Source organism: Lathyrus oleraceus, chromosome 3 (assembly GCF_024323335.1).
Source record: "Lathyrus oleraceus cultivar Zhongwan6 chromosome 3, CAAS_Psat_ZW6_1.0, whole genome shotgun sequence".
NCBI lineage: Eukaryota > Viridiplantae > Streptophyta > Magnoliopsida > Fabales > Fabaceae > Lathyrus > Lathyrus oleraceus.
The window spans coordinates 496,568,285-496,588,674 of NC_066581.1; positions in this window are offsets into that span (position 1 = coordinate 496,568,285).

The following is a 20,390-nucleotide window of genomic DNA, read 5'->3' on the forward strand; positions in this document are numbered from 1 at the left end:
CTTGGCAAGGCTTTTGAAGAAAATTGCAAAAAAAGTGAGAGAAGAAGTTGAAGAATTTTGTGATTTTCAGATCTAGATCTGTTAGAATGAAGTGTTAATCTGAAAAACAGTTAGGATTAGCAATATATAGCATGGCTTAATCATTTCCTTAATCCTAATTAGCCAAAACCAAAGTGATTAGTGAAAATGCATTTTCATGCTAAATGGTAATTTGGTCAATTCACCCACACATGTGCAATGCAATGTAACAGTGCCAATTTCTGGTTTGAGCAAGTTTTAAAACATGTTTGTGAGCTAATGCAAATGGAATGGAGTGAAAACAATGAATATTTTGCAAAAACACCTTTTTCCCTCCAAAATTCAAATTAAGTCCACTTGAAAAATGGACTTTTTATGTGATGAGTTTTCATGAAATTCAATGTTTGTTTTGGATAGAGGATATCAAAAGAATTTTGCTCAAAAAAGTCCCACTCCATTTGGCCTTGTGAATCAAAAGTTATGCAACTTTGAAATTCAACTCTTTTGGACAATGATTTGATCATAACTTGCTAACCACAAATTAGAAATTCATGTTCTTGGACTTTTTGGAAAGGTGAGAGAAAGATCTACAACTTTCATGTTGGACAAAATTTCATTTGAAGCATTTTTGGACATGTAATTTCAAGGAGAAAACCTTTCCATTTTTGGCAATTTTGAATTACAAGTCACTTTCTATTTTTGGAAAGTTTTCATCTGACTTTATTTTCTTCATTCTTGATGTTTGAAATGCCAAATGAAATTTGTTTAGACATGAATGAAGTGTCTCTAACCCTCTCCCACCTCCAAATCCATCAGTTGACCTTTGGTTGACTTTTGTTGACTGATAGATGAATTTCAGCTTGACTGATGAAATTGAGCCTCAATCTCCTGATGAAATGGCTCAATGATGAAACCCTAGCTTCCATAAGCTCAATATAACCATATGATGATCCCCATATCCATTGAAACCCTCATCTCCTTGACAAGCCCTGATTGGCACAATACAGATGATTAGGGTTGACCAGAGGTCAAAACCCTAATCCCAAGATATCTGATCATGAACAATAAATCTCTTGGATGATGACAAGACCATGATGATGATGATGTACCATTTCAACCAAGATAAAGCTCAATCTCCTTGAGGAACCATGAAACCCTAATTTGAATCACAAACCCTCAGATGATTAGTGATTCATCCAATGAAACCCTAGCTTGCATCTTAACCTCTTTACCTTCTGAACAAGACCTAGGAGGATGACTTACTTGTTGTGGCCATATGATATGCAAATATGCCATGCCTAATGTCCTAAAAATGAAATGCAATATGCTAAGCTAGTCGCAAGAGAGGAGGGCAAATTTTGAGGTGTTACAATTCCCTTAGATGAAAAAAATTCAGGGATGTTAAACTCAGAGCCATTATCAGTTCTGATAATTTTGACATGGAGCTTATGTTGGTTTTCTATGAGATTGACAAAATTTATAACATGTTGTCTAGCTTCAAATTTGGTTTTCATTAATGTTATCCATGTATATATGCTACAATCATCAACAGCAGTTAAAAAGTATGAATGGCCATGTAAAGATTGGACTGCAAGAGGTCCCCAAATATCAAAATGAACCAAGTCATAAGGGTGTACAACTCTATTATTGCTAACAGTATAAGGGAGTTTTCTTTGTCTAGCATAGCAATAAACATCATAGACATCTTTATGATTAACTTTGATAAAAGGGAATTGGGAATGTAGGTACAATAATATGTTTTGAGATAAGTGTCCTAATCTAAAATGCCATAAGGCTTTATCAGGTAAAATGACTCAACATTTCCCTTTCTCCATTTGAACCCCGTTCTCCAGAAAATGTCTCAACATTTCCCTTTCTCCATTTGAACCCCGTTCTCCGCTTTCTTGTGATAATTCCGCTGGCAACGTCGGAAATAACACCAAACACCACTCTGATGGCGATATATCAGAGGGTACACCTTCACAAGAGGAAGGTAACATGTGCATCTCTTCCTCAGAAGACACCCATAACGACCTCCATTGGCCTCAGCCAAAGTCTAAGGTGACACATGAACAAAAGATAATCCTGAGGACCTCATCCCGGATATAATCTTCAACTCCAATCTCCATTTGAACCCCGATCTCCAGAAAATGCCTCAACAATTCCCTTTTCTCCGTTTGAACCCCGTTTTTCGCGCTGATCGCGTAACGTCCTTTGATTTTATTTCCATCTCCGCCCGACGGAAAAATTTCCTCCAGTATCGCACTACTGGGGAACATTGCTGATCTGACGTCATGATGCTAATCTCCTCAGAGTAACACCTTCAACCAGACACTGACTAATGACTGGGAAGAAACTCGACGTTTACTGGACATCGAACCATGATGTTTACTGACACCAAAGAAAACTCGACCAGACATTAACCAATGACTGGGAAGAAACTCGACGTTTACTGGACATCGAACAATGATGTTTACTGACACCAAAGAAAACTCGACCAGACATTTACTGATGACTGGGAGGGAACTCGACGTTTACTGGACATCGAACAATGATGTTTACTGACACCAAAGAAAACTCGACCAGACATTAACCAATGACTGGGAGGGAACTCGACGTTTACTGGACATCGAACAATGATGTTTACTGACACCAAAGAAAACTCGACCAGACATTAACCAATGACTGGGAGGGAACTCGACGTTTACTGGACATCGAACAATGATGTTTACTGACACCAAATAAAACTCGACCAGACATTAACCAATGACTGGGAGGGAACTCGACGTTTACTGGACATCGAACAATGATGTTTACTGACACCAAAGAAAACTCGACCAGACATTAACCAATGACTGGGAGGAAACTCGACGTTTACTGGACATCGAACAATGATGTTTACTGACACCAAAGAAAACTCGACCAGACATTAACCAATGACTGGGAGAAAACTCGACGTTTACTGGACATCGAACAATGATGTTTACTGACACCAAAGAAAACTCGACCAGACATTAACCAATGACTGGGAGGAAACTCGACGTTTACTAGACATCGAACAATGATGTTTACTTGACACCAAAGAATACTCGACCAGACGAGGATCGACACAACACTTACTGGTACCGTGGGGACGACATCCACATTTGTCCAAAACCAGGCAGACGCTTGCCGGGGATTAACTGGGAAATACTGTTGCTCCAAAATCACGATGCTGAACTCCTCAGAGTGACACCTTCACCATCCGGCGAAACCAAATCTCAAGCGGTAACCACGGCTTGAATCGCGCTGATCGCGTCATGATGTTAAACTCATCCGAGTAACATCGTCACCATCCGGTGAAACCAAATCTCAAGTGGTAACCACGGCTTGAGACTAGCGCAGGCTTGCAATGATGATGCATGATTTTTTTTTCAGCGTAATGCTCCATAATCATGGGAATGCTACGCGATTTATGCAATATGCTATGCTCATTCTACATGATGAATGTATAAAAAGTATCCCCCTCAAGGGACTCTTCTGGGGAACTCGAGGCACTCTGTTGAGGAACTCGCCAACACTCCGATTTCCACCCTGCTGGGGAATAGCACTGTTGCTGGGAAAAAGCAACCCTTGCTGGGGATAAACCTCCTCTGCACCCGATCCGCTTGGGGAATTGTTGGGGAAGGAGCCACCAACGTACTCTGTGGGGAACCAACAGTCTTTGACTTGCTGGGATATAAATCCTGACTTTGCTAGGGAATCCACATACCTTGAATCTGATGGGGAATTAGTCATTCCGACTCTGCTTGGGGAGGAGGACAGTTTGGTACTGAACACCCGACGACTCGTCGAACCATGGTATTCATATCCAACTCCCATGCCAGCTTTCCAATTTTGAGAACTCCCAGACTCGTCTGGACTTTTCTGACTCATCACCTTGTACTCCCGACCGCTCCGTACTCAACGGAGAGCGAACCCCTGGGATCTATACAGACTTTTCAATCTTCAGACTTTGAAGAGTCTTCTTGATTAATTCTCAAGGATCGTCGTACGTCTCGTCGTCTTTTCACCATTCTTCTATTCATTCGTCCCTGATTGGACTCTGCGGGGATTCTTTTATCAAAAGCTTCCACATCACAACCTGCAAGTGAGTGAAAATATCTAACAGCACCTGCAAAAGAGATCGTTAGATAAAAACATGCCCCAGGCGTGTCAAGATTTCAACACTTGGGTCACTCAACCTTCCGAATAAGATTTCAAGCTTTCCATCTTATGAGCATGCATTGGAAGGGACCTGTATGTCTTAAAATGCAAGATTCTTTATCACAAACAATTGGATGTTTTCGCAATCAAAGCGGTAATGAAAACAAAAAACAAAATTATTTGACTGAATATGCATTTTATTGATTGAAAAATGTGGCTCAAATGAGCAATACAAAGGAAGCAATTCCTGAAAAGAGGTAATTGCGCACAAAAGGAAAAAATCTATCCTAATGGGAATGTGAAACCGCGATCTCATCGAGTTCCAACTCAGTTACACCCCATATGTCCTCAGACTCTCCGTGCTTTCTGCCTTCTGAACAAGACTGTCATACGGTGAACTGGACTTTTTGTGGTTTTAATCGCAATGTCGCGGTTAGCAAGAGTCGCCACCGACTTTTCTTTTATCCAATAAGGAAAGGTGGAAAAGAACAGGAAAGACCTTAATTTAGATTTTGGGTTCGGGAGGTACATTATACAAAGGGAAGGTGTTAGCACCCTTTGTATCCATGGTTATCCATGGGCTCTTAATTGCTCGATCACTTATATTATTTTTGTCTAAAAAAAGTGTTTGTGAATTGTTTGGAAAATTGTTTTGAAAAGAGAATTTAACTTTGTAATGATTCTTGTATGAATGTATACAAAGTGGTTATCTCGTTTAGTTTTGAAAATTGTTTAGAAAAATATAACTCGGTAATGATTCTAGTATGAATGTATACCAAGTGGTGATTTTCTAAAGGTATTTTGAAAGGTGTGAGGTGCGAAAAAGTGTTTTAAGTTGTGAGCCAGCAATTAAGAGTTATACCGACCCAAGGTCTTTACGGGCATTTCCTATCCTTATGAGGGTAAAACTGTCCTTATTATTGAGAAATAAGTAGTTTTATCCTTTGGATGTAAAAGGGTCATCGTAGGGTCATCGATTGGTCATTGAAGGCAACAGTTATGAGGATACCTTAGCATTCGAAGGGACTATCATCATTTAATCGTAGGCAACATCGGAGGGTCATCGAGGGACAAAGTTGTATATTCGAAGGCAACATCCGAGGGACTATAATTTATTTTATGATGATTTAACCGAAGGGTCTTTGCTAAGGGTATCCCCACGTTCGCGGGACATGACCGTAATATCGTAATCGTAAGGCAACAAAGAGAGGTCCAAGATCACTTATTCAAAGGCAAAGTTTTACAATTAATTATATAATTAGGATGAAACTCCACATTAAAATTATTAAAAATAATATATTAAAAAATTAATACATTAGAAATTAATACATTAAAAATTAATTTAGGGTGAAACTCCACAAGGGTATCCCACAAATAAAGTGGAATACCTAGCCAATAACCTTTTCCTGGGATATGTGAACCTTTACGAAACTCAAAAAAAGAAACATGTCAGAACACCAAATCAGGGTGCAATCGAAGATTACACCGGAGAAATATCACAACAATAAATAGGATAGGATGAATAATGCATGACTATGATAAAAACATAAAAAAAAAAACAGACTAGAAAAATCAGGTACTGTCTCGTTCGCTTCTGCCTCGCCTAGCGAAGGCCAGGCGAACGGCCACGGATTTTGAATTTGAAAACAGCCCCATGTTAGGAACCTTGAATTTTTATGGCATTTAATCACAGGAACAGCATGGTCAAACATTCAGGGTATTCAGGCATATTTAAATTCACATACGAAAGCAAATTATATATCAACATTTAATCATGATGCATTATATATGCAAATATGGCCAATTGAAAGTATAAACAATAGAGATACGCAAACCTGTTTGCCAATTCAAGGTTGAAGGGATTGATCACTTGTGGTATCGGAATGAGTTAGGCGGCGGGAATTGGGCGGCGGTGGCTTCGGTGCGGATGGGCTGCTTTCCGGATTTCTTTACTCTGAATTCTCCGGGTTGGCAGGGTTCCTATGCCAAAGTTTCTATCCGTCCTTCTCTGTTCTCTCTCTTTCTTTTTCCTCAAGGTTTTGTTCCAAGGAAACCTCAGAGTGTTTTGCTTCTCTTCCTTCTTTCTCCAGTGAATCTCTCAGTGTAAACTCCAAGTCTAACTCCCCGTCTTTTTCCTCTACTGAAACTTCAGTATTTATAGACTAATTTCGTGGGTAATGGGCTTGGAATGAGGGAGACCCAAGTCCAAAATAATTTGTTTTATTTTATTTATTTATTTATTTTAATTATTTAATTAATTAATTAATTAATTAATTAATTAAATTTTTTTTTTTTCTTTTTTTTTCAGGAAAAATGATGGGTAAATTTTGGGGTATGACAGCTGCCCCTGTTCAATATTCTTGAACCGAGAGAGTTAGGATGGCGTGTATGCCATTCGTGGTCTGGAGGTGGAAGATTATTGAACACTAGAATGCCCCAAAAATTTGCACTTGAGGATCGACAGTTGGTCTTGATGGAGATGGGCTTAAAGATGCCATCCGGGAGGTTTGATGACGAAAGCTTCAGATCGAGCCGTACATTAGGCCAATTTGAAGACATGGGTGCCACACTGGGTCGTACATTAAACCGAATAATGAGTCATCCATTAGGCTGCCGACTTCGCTGGGGAGTCGGAGTGTGTCATATGCTGTTGGGGATAAAGGATCAGAATGGACCATACGCTAGATCGTATCTGAGTTGAAGAGAGAGCCGTCCGTTAGGCTGAATCTGATGATGAAAGGGGTAGTCGTACACTAGACTACACTTCAGAAATGTACCGTACACTAGGTAGCATCTGAGTAGTTGAGGATCCGAATGGGTCGTACGTTAGACCGCATTGGAGTTGCTGGAGCTCAGAATGGATCGTACATTAAATCGAATCTGAGTTGCAGAATGAGCCGTCCAGTAGGCTGAATCTGATGGTAAAAGGGAGTAGTCGTACACTAGACTACACTTCAGAAATGTACCGTACACTAGGTAGCATCTGAGTAAGGGAGTAGCCGTATACTAGACTACCATTCAGAAATGTACCTGTCCGAAGGTAGCATCTGAGAAAGGGAGTAGCCGTATACTGGACTACCATCCAGAAATGTACCTGTCCGAAGGTAGCATCTGGGAAAGGGAGTAGCCGTATACTAGACTACCATCCAGAAATGTACCTGTCCGAAGGTAGCATCTGGGAAAGGGAGTAGCCGTATACTGGACTACCATCCAGAAATGTACCTGTCCGAAGGTAGCATCTGGGAAAGGGAGTAGCCGCATACTAGACTACCATTCAGAAATGTACCTGTCCGAAGGTAGCATCTGAGAAAGGGAGTAGCCGTATACTAGACTACCATCCAGAAATATACCTGTCCGAAGGTAGCATCTGGGAAAGGGAGTAGCCGTATACTGGACTACCATCCAGAAATGTACCTGTCCGAAGGTAGCATCTGGGAAAGGGAGTAGCCGTATACTAGACTACCATCCAGAAATGTACCTGTCCGAAGGTAGCATCTGGGAAAGGGAGTAGCCGTATACTGGACTACCATCCAGAAATGTACCTGTCCGAAGGTAGCATCTGGGAAAGGGAGTAGCCGCATACTAGACTACCATTCAGAAATGTACCTGTCCGAAGGTAGCATCTGGGAAAGGGAGTAGCCGTATACTGGACTACCATCCAGAAATGTACCTGTCCGAAGGTAGCATCTGGGAAAGGGAGTAGCCGTATACTGGACTACCATCCAGAAATGTACCTGTCCGAAGGTAGCATCTGGGAAAGGGAGTAGCCGTATACTAGACTACCATCCAGAAATGTACCTGTCCGAAGGTAGCATCTGGGAAAGGGAGTAGCCGTATACTGGACTACCATCCAGAAATGTACCTGTCCGAAGGTAGCATCTGGTCAGATGAAGGTCTAACTTGGTCGTGCATTAGACTGTACTTGAGTTGAAGAGGGTCAGAATGGATCGTACGCTAGATCGTATCTGAGTTGTTGAGGGTCAGAATGGATCGTCCGTTAGATCGTATCTGAGTTGAAGAAGGTCAGAATGGATCGTACGCTAGATCGTATCTGAGTTGTTGAAGGTCAAAATGGATCATACATTAGATCGTCTCTGAGTTGTCGAAGGTCAGAATGGATCGTATGCTAGATCGTATCTGAGTTGAAGGAGTCATATGTTGAGCTGAATCAGAATGAACCGTATGTTAGGCTGTATCTGTATACGTTGTACTTGCAATAAATGTCTGGGATGGGCTTAAAGATGTCATCGCTAGGAGGATATCGAAGTGTTGTCAGAATGAATGTTCCCATGAATTGCATCTGGAATATGTATCTGAATCTTGTCTGTGATTGATAAAGGCGTCTGCCTGAATGAGCCTTTTACTTTGACTATATCAGGGGGATAATTAACCTGCAAAGAAAAGTTAGCTTTATGCCATGTCATGATGCATGAGATGTTTTATGCTTTCGAAAATAAATGCGAATGTTGTATGCATGCGTATGCTGTGAAATGATGTAATGAATGAGTTATGCGTATGAGAAGTTCTGCTTGGGGACTCTACTGGGGAAAATAAATCCCCATCTACTGATTGGAGATATTCGTGTTGAGGACCCTCTCTCGGCTAGGGGTTCTGATTTCTGTCTGATGGTAGAGATATTCAACAGAGCCTGGCTGGGGATGGATGAGATGATCAATCTGTCTGATGATGCCGACCTCTGTTGGGGAATAGCTGGCTGTGCCGGGGAATACTGCCAACTTCTTCTGGGAAAAAGAACAGGCTTGCTGGGGGGAAGAGAATTGGTAGTGGATTCATTGGAAGCATGATTAGACCTTTTCCTTGATCCTGAAGTAGGGTAGTAATTGCTATTGCTATTCTATGCATGTATTTTGGTAAACATTGGTCATATTCAAATGCACATATTAATTCAAATTAAATCAATGGACATTTACGCAACCAAAACAGAAAAGTAAAAAACAAAAGCATCTTTTTTGAAAGAGGGTTGTATTGATTTTTGAAAGAAGGCCTATAAACAGGCAAATTGTGTACAAGGAGACAGAAATCCTAGTAAGAGGAAATTGTCAAAAACAAAGAGAAAGCTATGCAGAAAAAGTCCTATTGATTTTAAGTCTACTACTGCCATTATGTCTTCAAGCATCTCATCCCCTGCTGTCGGATAGAAGTGATTGGCTTGGTCAGTCCCTTGAACTTGGATGAAAGTTGACTGAGAACGGGACATAGTCATACGCTTTAATCCCTAATTTTTGCCTGGACCGCCTTTTCAGGTTTTCAGTCCACCAGGATACCCTTTTTTGCCCAAGCCACCTTTTCAGGTTTTCGACTTGCCGGGTGTACATTTTTTTTATATATATCCCTAATTTTTGCCCGAACCCTTTCGGTTCGCCGGGATGCCCTTACTTTTGCCTAGATACGTCGATCTAGCGGGTCTTTTTCATGCGTAGTATTTTTTAACTATGTCCGCGTTCACGGGATGCGGGAAATCTTCGCCATCCACTGTAGCAAGTATCATGGCTCCACCAGAGAATACCTTCTTAACTACAAATGGCCCTTTGTACGTGGGAGTCCATTTGCCTCTGGGATCAGTTTGCGGTAGCACGATACGCTTGATTACCAAGTCGCCAATTTGATACACTTGTCGCTTGACCCTTTCGTTGAATGCCTGGGTCATGCGTTTCTGATATATCTGCCTATGACAAACAGCCGCGAGTCTCTTCAATCAAATTTATCTAATCGAGTCGAGTCTGAATCCGTTCCTCTTCATCTAAGCCCGCCTCTTTCATGATTCTTAGCGAGGGAATCTGAACTTCCACTGGTAAGATGGCTTCCATTCCATAGACTAAAGAGAACGGAGTTGCCCCTGTCGAAGTGCGTACTGAAGTGCGATAGTCATGAAAAGCAAATGGTAACATCTCATGCCAGTCTTTGTACATTACTGTCATCTTTTGTATAAGCTTCTGGACATTGTTAGCAGCCTCCACGGCGCCGTTCATCCTTGGCCGGTACGGAGAAGAATTAGAGTGTTTTATTTTGAACCGCGTGCAGAGTGCAGTAACCATCTTGTTGTTAAGAATTAGAGTGTTTTACTTTGCTAAGGGTATCCCCACGTTCGCGGGACATGACCGTAATATCGTAATCGTAAGGCAACAAAGAGAGGTCCAAGATCACTTATTCAAAGGCAAAGTTTTACAATTAATTATATAATTAGGATGAAACTCCACATTAAAATTATTAAAAATAATATATTAAAAAATTAATACATTAGAAATTAATACATTAAAAATTAATTTAGGGTGAAACTCCACAAGGGTATCCCACAAATAAAGTGGAATACCTAGCCAATAACCTTTTCCTGGGATATGTGAACCTTTACGAAACTCAAAAAAAGAAACATGTCAGAACACCAAATCAGGGTGCAATCGAAGATTACACCGGAGAAATATCACAACAATAAATAGGATAGGATGAATAATGCATGACTATGATAAAAACATAAAAAAAAAACAGACTAGAAAAATCAGGTACTGTCTCGTTCGCTTCTGCCTCGCCTAGCGAAGGCCAGGCGAACGGCCACGGATTTTGAATTTGAAAACAGCCCCATGTTAGGAACCTTGAATTTTTATGGCATTTAATCACAGGAACAGCATGGTCAAACATTCAGGGTATTCAGGCATATTTAAATTCACATACGAAAGCAAATTATATATCAACATTTAATCATGATGCATTATATATGCAAATATGGTCAATTGAAAGTATAAACAATAGAGATACGCAAACCTGTTTGCCAATTCAAGGTTGAAGGGATTGATCACTTGTGGTATCGGAATGAGTTAGGCGGCGGGAATTGGGCGGCGGTGGCTTCGGTGCGGATGGGCTGCTTTCCGGATTTCTTTACTCTGAATTCTCCGGGTTGGCAGGGTTCCTATGCCAAAGTTTCTATCCGTCCTTCTCTGTTCTCTCTCTTTCTTTTTCCTCAAGGTTTTGTTCCAAGGAAACCTCAGAGTGTTTTGCTTCTCTTCCTTCTTTCTCCAGTGAATCTCCCAGTGTAAACTCCAAGTCTAACTCCCCGTCTTTTTCCTCTACTGAAACTTCAGTATTTATAGACTAATTTCGTGGGTAATGGGCTTGGAATGAGGGAGACCCAAGTCCAAAATAATTTGTTTTATTTTATTTATTTATTTATTTTAATTATTTAATTAATTAATTAATTAATTAATTAATTAAATTTTTTTTTTCTTTTTTTTTCAGGAAAAATGATGGGTAAATTTTGGGGTATGACAAAGACGTTTCTGATTGATCCCTACCGGGTATTATCCATGTGCCTTAACCAAAGCAAACGATCATGCCAGACGTAGTTGTTCGTTTCAATCCCTCTTTTGCCTGGACCGCCCTTTCGGGTTTTCAGTCCACCGGGATACCCTTTTTTGCCCAAGTCGCCTCGCCAGGTTTTCGACTTGCCGGGTGTACAATTTTTCATTTTATCCCTAATTTTTGCCCGGACCTTTTTCTTTCTGTTTTTTGGTTCGCCGGGATGCCCATTTTTGCCTGGACTATTTTATTCTTTTCGTCCAGCGGGTCTCTTTATACGAAGTATTTTTTAACTGCGTCCGCATTCACAGGGGATGGAAAATCCTCGCCATCCATGGTCGTTAGCAACAATAAGGCTCTGTCAGAGAAAACCTTCTTGACCACGAATGGACCTTCATAATTGGGTGTCCACTTGCCCCTTCGATCGTTTTGAGGAGGAAGGATCCTTTTCAGCACCATATCACCTACGTGATATACCCGAGGTCGCACCTTTCTGTCGAAAGCACGTTTCATCCGCTGCTGGTACAACTGCCCATGACAGATGGCTGCCAGCCTCTTTTCCTCAATCAGGCTCAACTCTTCGTATCGGGTCCTTACCCATTCAGCCTCTTGCAATTTCACGTCCATCAGGACTCTCAAAGAGGGAATCTAGACCTCAATCGGTAGCACGGCTTCCATTCCATATACCAGCTTAGAAAGGCTTTGCCCCAGTAGGCACACGCACCGAAGATCGATACCCAGGATACAAGCTTCGTATTCAGCCACCCTTGCTGGTGCATTCAAATGTCATCCAGGCAACAAAAAGAATACAGGATCTTTTTGGCGTAACCAACACGGTACTAACTCATCCACATTCCCCATCAAACATCAGAATCCGTTCGGATTCAGGGTCAGGCCCCTCCTCCGGGATCGGTTCCTCACAATCTTTCGATTTGAGCATCTCGAGATGTCCTCATCAGGGAACTCAAACTTCCTCGGTTGATAATCCTCCACGGGTTGTTGGGCGAGGTAATCAGACAATACACACCCCTTGATTGCTTCCTAGGAGGTATACTGAATATCATACTTTGTCAATATCATTTGCCCTCTTGCAACCCGTCCGGTCACTGCTGGCCCTCAGATATGTACTTGATCAGATCCATCTTGGACATCCACAAAGTGGTATGAACCAGCATACACTGTCTCAGTCGGCGAGCAGCCTATGCCAAAGTACATCAAGTTTTCTCGAACAGTGAATGTATTGTTTCACAGTCGATAAACTTTTTGCTAAGGTAAATTGCATGCTCTTTTCGACGAGACTCATCATGCTGACCCACTACACCTCGTAGACCCCTCGAGGGCTGTCAAGCACCAGAGTAACAATCTCTTTCCATAGGGAGATGTCAGAATCAGAGGCTCCTGCAACTCATTCTTTGATTTCTCAATGCCCCTTGGCAATCCTTATTTCACCTGACCGTTTGATCTTTTTTTTTCCAACAGCTTGAGTGGGTTCACACGTGGCTGTTAGGTGAGATATGAACCATGACATGTAGTTTAATCTACCTATGAAACCACAAACCTCTTTTCTGTTTTCGGTTCAGGCATTTCTTGTATTACTTTTTTTCTTTTCTTTTTTTCTTTTCTTTTTTTCTTTTTTTTAGCAGGATCAACCTCGATTCCTCTCTTACAATGAACCCCAGCAGCTTACCGGTCCGCACTCTGATAGTGCACTTATCTGAATTCAACCTCCGTTTGAATTGTCTCAACTGGTCCACTCAACTTGGCCAGATTTACCAGATGCCCCTCTTCTGTTTGGGACTTTGCTATCATGTCATCAACATAGCATTCAATTTCATGATAAATCATATCATGAAACAAAGTCACCACGGCTCTCTGATAAGTAGCACCGGCGTTCTGCTTCTCTGGAGGACAGTCTTCTTTCTATGGTAGCTTATGCACAGCGACACCGGTATCCGACCCTGGCATATCCTGACACGACCGGGTGAAGGTAACCACATGCTCTTTCAACAGGGCTACCATTCTGCTCTCGACTTGCCTCTGAAGCGGCCCCAACTTTCGTTTCCTTTCCTACCTCGGCGACGCTTGGAATAACAATCTCAACCCGCTCCTCATGCGGCTGAATCACCTTCTCATCTTGTTTCGACAACCTGGGTAATCTTCCAGCAGATCACAATCTTCTTCGCCTTATTCTTCGGTGTAACACCCCGATAAAATAAGATAATTATTTAATTTAAGTTAATAATATATTTATTAATTTAATTAAATAATTGGAATATTATTATTGGAATTATTCTTATTGGGTTATTATTTTATTGGAATATAATGTTGGAATCAGTAAAAAGAGTCCCATTTGGTAAAAAGAGGTTTTCACGTGAAAACAGAGAAACGACTCAAAAGTGGAAAAGGGAAAAGGGCAAAGAGTCAGAGAACAAGGGTTGAAAGGAGGAAGAGCTTGAAGCTGAAGGATTGCCGGATTAACTCAGGTAAGGGGGTTTATCGTCGTTTAATGGGTATTATGGGATAACATGTAATGGGTAGTGATAGACTATTGATTTGTCCCTGATTTGAATGATGCATGATGAAAATTGTGAAATGTTGGATGAAGAAAATTGGATTATAATTGAAGGGAATTCGTAGGGATTAGATGTAAAAGTGTTAGAATTGGTGAAATTGAATAGGGTATGATTCATGTTAGATGATATGAACGATTACTGTGTAAAATTGGATTGTAGGAGGTTGGAATTGGGAGATCTCGTAGCAGAGAAAACCATAGCAGATCTGGAAATCTGGTTTCTGGTCATACGCGTATGGCACTAGGCAATACGCGTATGAGATGGTCTGGTACGCGTATGGCACTAGGCAATACGCGTATGGATGAGGAAGATGATGTTTTGAACGTGGTTTGGCCTCTGTTGGTACGCGTATGGGGAAGTGGTACGCGTAGCATACGCGTATGAGATAGGTGGTACGCGTATGGGATTTGGCTGAAGATTGGGCCATACGCGTATGGGACTAGGCAGTACGCGTATGGGCAGGATTGTGATTTCTCTGTGCTGTTGTTGTGCAGTTTTTGGTTGTTCAGCTGAGTAATGTAATTTAGCTGATGTATGATAGAGTAGGGATCATTTCCCGTTGTTTTGAGCAGTGTAGGTATTAGTAGAGTGTGCTAATACTGTGATTAATTATTTGATATGATATGATGTTTTGATACATGTGTTGATGATGTATGATGGTATGCATAATGCTGTGAATGTATACGTTATGTATGAAATTATGAATAGACTGTTATTGCTTAGAGTGTGAGCATATGTCCATTGTGGATGATTGTTGATGTTTGCATGACTAAGTGATTTAGCTTGCATATTGTGGCCTTTATGGTGGTAGCTAATTCCCATGGTGAGGAATTAGTGAGTTAGTCATTATGGACTGTTGTTGATGTTTGCATGCTAGGTGAATTAGCGTGCATATCATAGCCCTTGGGGTGGTAGCTAATTCCCATGGTGAGGAATTAGTGAGTGAGTCACTAGGTCTCAAATGAGTGGGACTAGTGAGCTTGGTAGCCGTACCTGGATTTGGTCGGTGAGGTTGAACTATATGTTCACGAATAGTCGGTACCGCATGCATGGAGTCTCATTGCATAATATATGTATGTATGGCGTATAATATGAATGGATGTATTCCAATATTATACGTGTGTTTTATGGTTGTGTTGAGTTTGAGTATGATGATGATGATGATTATGAGTTGATATTGCCGTTGCTGAATATGTGTGATCTGATTAGGGTGATGATATATGTTAAATTACTTAGCATTACACGATATTTTATAATGCTTATTATATCGATTGAGGAACTCACCCTTACAACTATGTTTTCAGGTAACGAGCAGTGATTGAGTAGAAGCTAGTCCTTGGAGTCTAGTGTAGTTCCTTAGTGGGTCATGCTCTGGTAGATGTAACATCGGAATGGGATGTTTTACTATGTTTTCATTTGGTTGTTGAACAACTTTACATGTAATGTGTTACATGTTTTGCATGTTGTTGTTAGTTTGTATCCGCTGCGTATTATGCAATGTTTTATTTTGATTAAATAAATGAGCATGACAGGATATTTTGGAACATGGTGTGAAGTGTCAAGTGTGACACCCTTGAAATGCATATTTACTCTGATTTGTGTTTTGATGTTATAATTTATCTTTTGGGGTATTTTAGAAGGGTGTTACATTAGTGGTATCAGAGCATAGTCGGTCGAGTCGAGTCGTAATTATTCTGTTTCCCTGTATGTGATAGGTGTTGTGTAACCCTATCCGTACTTATTGTTTTAGCTTGTTGGGTTTTCAGAATAGAGATGGCTGGAAGAGGTAGAGACGATGCTGCGATTGCTGAGGCTCTGGGTATGCTAGCTGGAGTGCTTGGAGGGAATCCGAATGTTGTGGGAATGGGAGCTGCTCGTCAACTGAGTGAGTTCCAGAAGAACAATCCTCCAATGTTCAAGGGAGCATACGATCCAGAGGGTGCTCAGAAGTGGTTGAAGGAGATCGAGAGGATCTTCCGAGTGACTGAGTGTGCCGATAACCAGAAGGTCAGGTTCGGTACGCATATGCTGTCAGAAGAAGCAGATGATTGGTGGGTTGCTACCCGCACTGAGTTAGAATCTGCTGGGAATGCTGAGATCACTTGGGCTGTGTTCAGAGAGAGATTCCTGAGGAAGTATTTTCCAGAGGATGTTAGAGGAAAGAAAGAGATAGAGTTCTTAGAATTGAAGCAGGGCAATCGGTCTGTTACTGAGTATGCTGCTAAGTTCACAGAGCTGTCGAAGTATTACACTCCCTATAACGAGGCTACTGGGGAATTTTCAAAATGTGTGAAGTTTGAGAACGGGTTACGTCCCGAGATCAAGCAGGCTATTGGGTATCAGCGGATTAGAGTGTTTTCTGACTTGGTTGACTGTTGCAGGATTTTTGAACAGGATACCAAGGCCAGAGCGGAGAGCTATCAGTAGAGGGTTGATAGGAAAGGCAAGAATCAGAATGATCGTGGGAAACCGTATGCAGTTGGCAAAGGTTTCCAGAGACAGAGTGGGATGAAGAGACCTAGTGGGGGAGACTCCAGTGCCCCTGCTAAGTGTTTCAGATGTGGTCAGGCTGGACATCGTATCCATGAGTGTACCAGTAATGAGAAGAAGTGTTTTAAGTGTGGAAAAGGTGGTCACTTGGCTGCAGAGTGCCGGTTGAAGACTGTGACTTGTTTCAACTGTGGAGAGGTGGGTCATATCAGTCCACAGTGTCCTAAGCCGAAGAGAGAGAACCAGTCGGGAGGCAAGGTTTTTGCTTTATCGGGTTCTGAGACTTCTGCAGATGATCGTTTGATCCGAGGTACGTGTTATATTAATGGCTTTCCTCTTGTAGCTATTATTGACACAGGCGCGACTCATTCCTTTATATCTTTGGACTGTGCTGTGAAACTTAAGTTAGAGATATCTGAGATGCATGGTAGTATGGTGATTGATACTCCTGCGAAGGGTTCAGTGACTACTACTTCAGTTTGTTTGAATTGTCCTTTGAGTATTTTTGGTAGAGACTTTGGAATGGACCTTGTGTGTCTTCCACTAGTGCAGATTGATGTTATCCTGGGTATGAACTGGTTGGTGTTTAACCGAGTTTATATCAACTGTTTTGATAAGACTGTGATCTTTCCTGAGATTGAGGAAGGAAAGAGTTTGTTTCTATCAGCAAGGCAGGTAAATGAGGCAGTAGCAGATGGGGCAGAGTTGTTTATGCTGTTAGCGACTTTGGAGGCTAAAGATAAACTGGTGATTTGCGATTTAGCCGTGGTGTGTGATTTTCCTGATGTGTTTCCGGAAGAAGTGAATGAATTACCGCCAGAGCGTGAAGTTGAGTTCTCGATTGATTTGGTACCTGGTACTAGGCCGATATCGATGGCTCTGTACCGTATGTCTGTTGTTGAGTTAACTGAATTGAAGAGTCAGTTGGAAGATCTGTTGGATAAGAAATTTATTCGTCCGAGTGTGTCACCGTGGGGTGCACCAGTGTTGTTGGTTAAGAAGAAAGAAGGTACTATGAGGTTGTGTGTGGACTACAGGCAACTGAATAAAGTGACGATCAAGAATCGGTATCCTTTGCCGAGGATTGATGATTTGATGGATCAGTTGGTTGGTGCGAGTGTGTTCAGCAAAATAGATTTGAGATCTGGGTATCATCAGATACGTGTGAAAACTGAGGATATTCAGAAGACTGCTTTCAGAACAAGGTATGGACATTATGAGTATTCTGTGATGCCTTTTGGGGTGACTAATGCGCCTGGAGTGTTTATGGAGTATATGAATAGGATTTTCCATCCGTACCTAGATCAGTTTGTTGTGGTGTTTATTGACGATATTTTGGTGTATTTGAAATCTGAAGAAGAGCATGCTGAGCATTTGAGAGTGGTTCTAGGAGTTCTACGAGAAAAGAAGTTATCTGCTAAATTGTCCAAGTGTGAATTTTGGTTAGAAGAGGTTAGTTTTCTTGGTCATGTGATTTCAAGAGGTGGTGTTGCTGTTGATCCTTCTAAGATAGAAGCGGTATCTAAGTGGGAAGCTCCTAAGTCTGTTGCTGAGATTCGAAGTTTCCTTGGTTTGGCAGGTTATTATAGGAAATTCATTGAGGGATTTTCTAAGTTGGCGTTACCGTTGACGACGTTGGCTAGAAAGGGGCAAGCGTTTGTTTGGGATTCAAAATGTGAAGAAGGTTTCCAAGAGTTAAAGAGAAGGTTGACTACTGCTCTTATTCTGATATTACCGAGTTCGTCGGAATCATTTGAGGTTTACTGTGATGCTTCATTGTTGGGTTTGGGTGGTGTGTTGATGCAGAATAAGCAGGTTGTAGCGTATGCTTCGAGACAACTGAGGGTTCATGAGAGGAACTATCCGACACACGATTTAGAGTTGGCAGCTGTGGTATTTGTTCTGAAGTTATGGAGGCATTACTTGTACGGGTCAAGATTTGAGGTTTTCAGTGACCATAAAAGTTTAAAGTATTTGTTTGATCAGAAAGAGCTGAATATGAGACAGAGGAGATGGTTAGAGTTTCTGAAGGATTACGACTTTGGTTTGAATTACCATCCGGGTAAAGCAAACGTAGTGGCTGATGCATTGAGTCGGAAATCATTGCATATGTCTATGTTAATGGTTAAGGAATTGGATTTAATTGAACAGTTTAGAGACTTGAGTTTGGTGTGTGAGAGTACTCACAATAGTGTTAAATTGGGAATGTTGAAGTTAACGAGTAGTATTCTGGATGAGATTAGAGAGGGTCAGAAATCCAATGTGCTTTTGGTGGATAAGTTGACTTTAGTGAATCAAGGTCAAGGTGGTGAATTCAGAGTTGATGAGAATGGTGTTTTGAAATTTGGTAATCGGGTGTGTATTCCGGATGTTACTGAACTTAAGAAGAGTATTCTTGAAGAGGGACATCGTAGTGGCCTGAGTATTCATCCTGGAGCTACGAAGATGTATCATGATTTGAAAAAGTTATTTTGGTGGCCGGGAATGAAAAGAGAAATTGCGAGTTTTGTTTATTCTTGTTTGACTTGTCAGAAGTCAAAGATTGAGCATCAGAAGCCGTCTGGGCTAATGCAACCGTTGGCTATTCCAGAGTGGAAGTGGGATAGTATCAGTATGGATTTTGTTTCTGGTTTACCGAGGACAAGTAAGAATTTTGAAGCCATTTGGGTGATTGTAGATAGATTGACGAAATCGGCTCATTTCATTCCGATCAGAATGGATTATCCGTTAGAGAGATTAGCTGAGTTGTATATTGAGAAAATTGTAAGTTTGCATGGTATTCCGTCGAGTATTGTTTCGGACAGAGATCCTAGATTTACATCGAAGTTCTGGGAAGGTTTGCAGAGGGCTTTGGGAACTAAGCTGAGATTGAGTTCTGCATATCATCCGCAGACTGATGGTCAGACTGAGAGGACGATTCAGTCACTAGAGGATCTTTTGAGGGCTTGTGTTTTGGAGAAGGGAGGTGCTTGGGATTGTTATTTACCTTTGATTGAGTTTACCTACAACAATAGTTTTCATTCGAGCATTGGTATGGCACCGTTCGAAGCTTTGTATGGTAGGAGATGTCGGACACCTTTATGTTGGTATGAGTCCGGTGAGAGTGTTGTGGTTGGACCGGAGATTGTTCAACAAACTACGGAAAAGATTAAGATGATTCAGGAGAAGATGAGGATTGCTCAGAGTCGTCAGAAGAGTTATCACGACAAGAGGAGGAAGTCACTTGAGTTTCAAGAGGGAGATCATGTGTTTCTTCGTGTTACTCCGATAACTGGGGTTGGTCGAGCTTTGAAGTCGAAGAAGTTGACACCCCGATTTATTGGTCCTTATCAGATTTTGGAGAGGATAGGAGAGGTAGCCTATCGTATCGCTTTACCGCCGTCACTTGCGAATTTGCATGAGGTTTTCCATGTGTCTCAGTTGAGGAGGTACATTCCTGACCCGTCGCATGTGGTCCAAGTAGATGATGTACAGGTGAGAGATAACCTGACTGTTGAAACATCACCTATGAGGATAGAGGATCGAGAGTTGAAGTAGTTGCGGGGTAAAGAGATTGCTTTGGTAAAGGTAGCTTGGGGAGGACCAGCAGGTGGCAATGTGACTTGGGAACTTGAGAGTCAGATGAAGGAGTCTTATCCGGAGTTATTCGCTTGAGGTATGTTTTCGAGGACGAAAACTCTTTTAGTGGGGGAGAGTTGTAACACCCCGATAAAATAAGATAATTATTTAATTTAAGTTAATAATATATTTATTAATTTTATTAAATAATTGGAATATTATTATTGGAATTATTCTTATTGGGTTATTATTTTATTG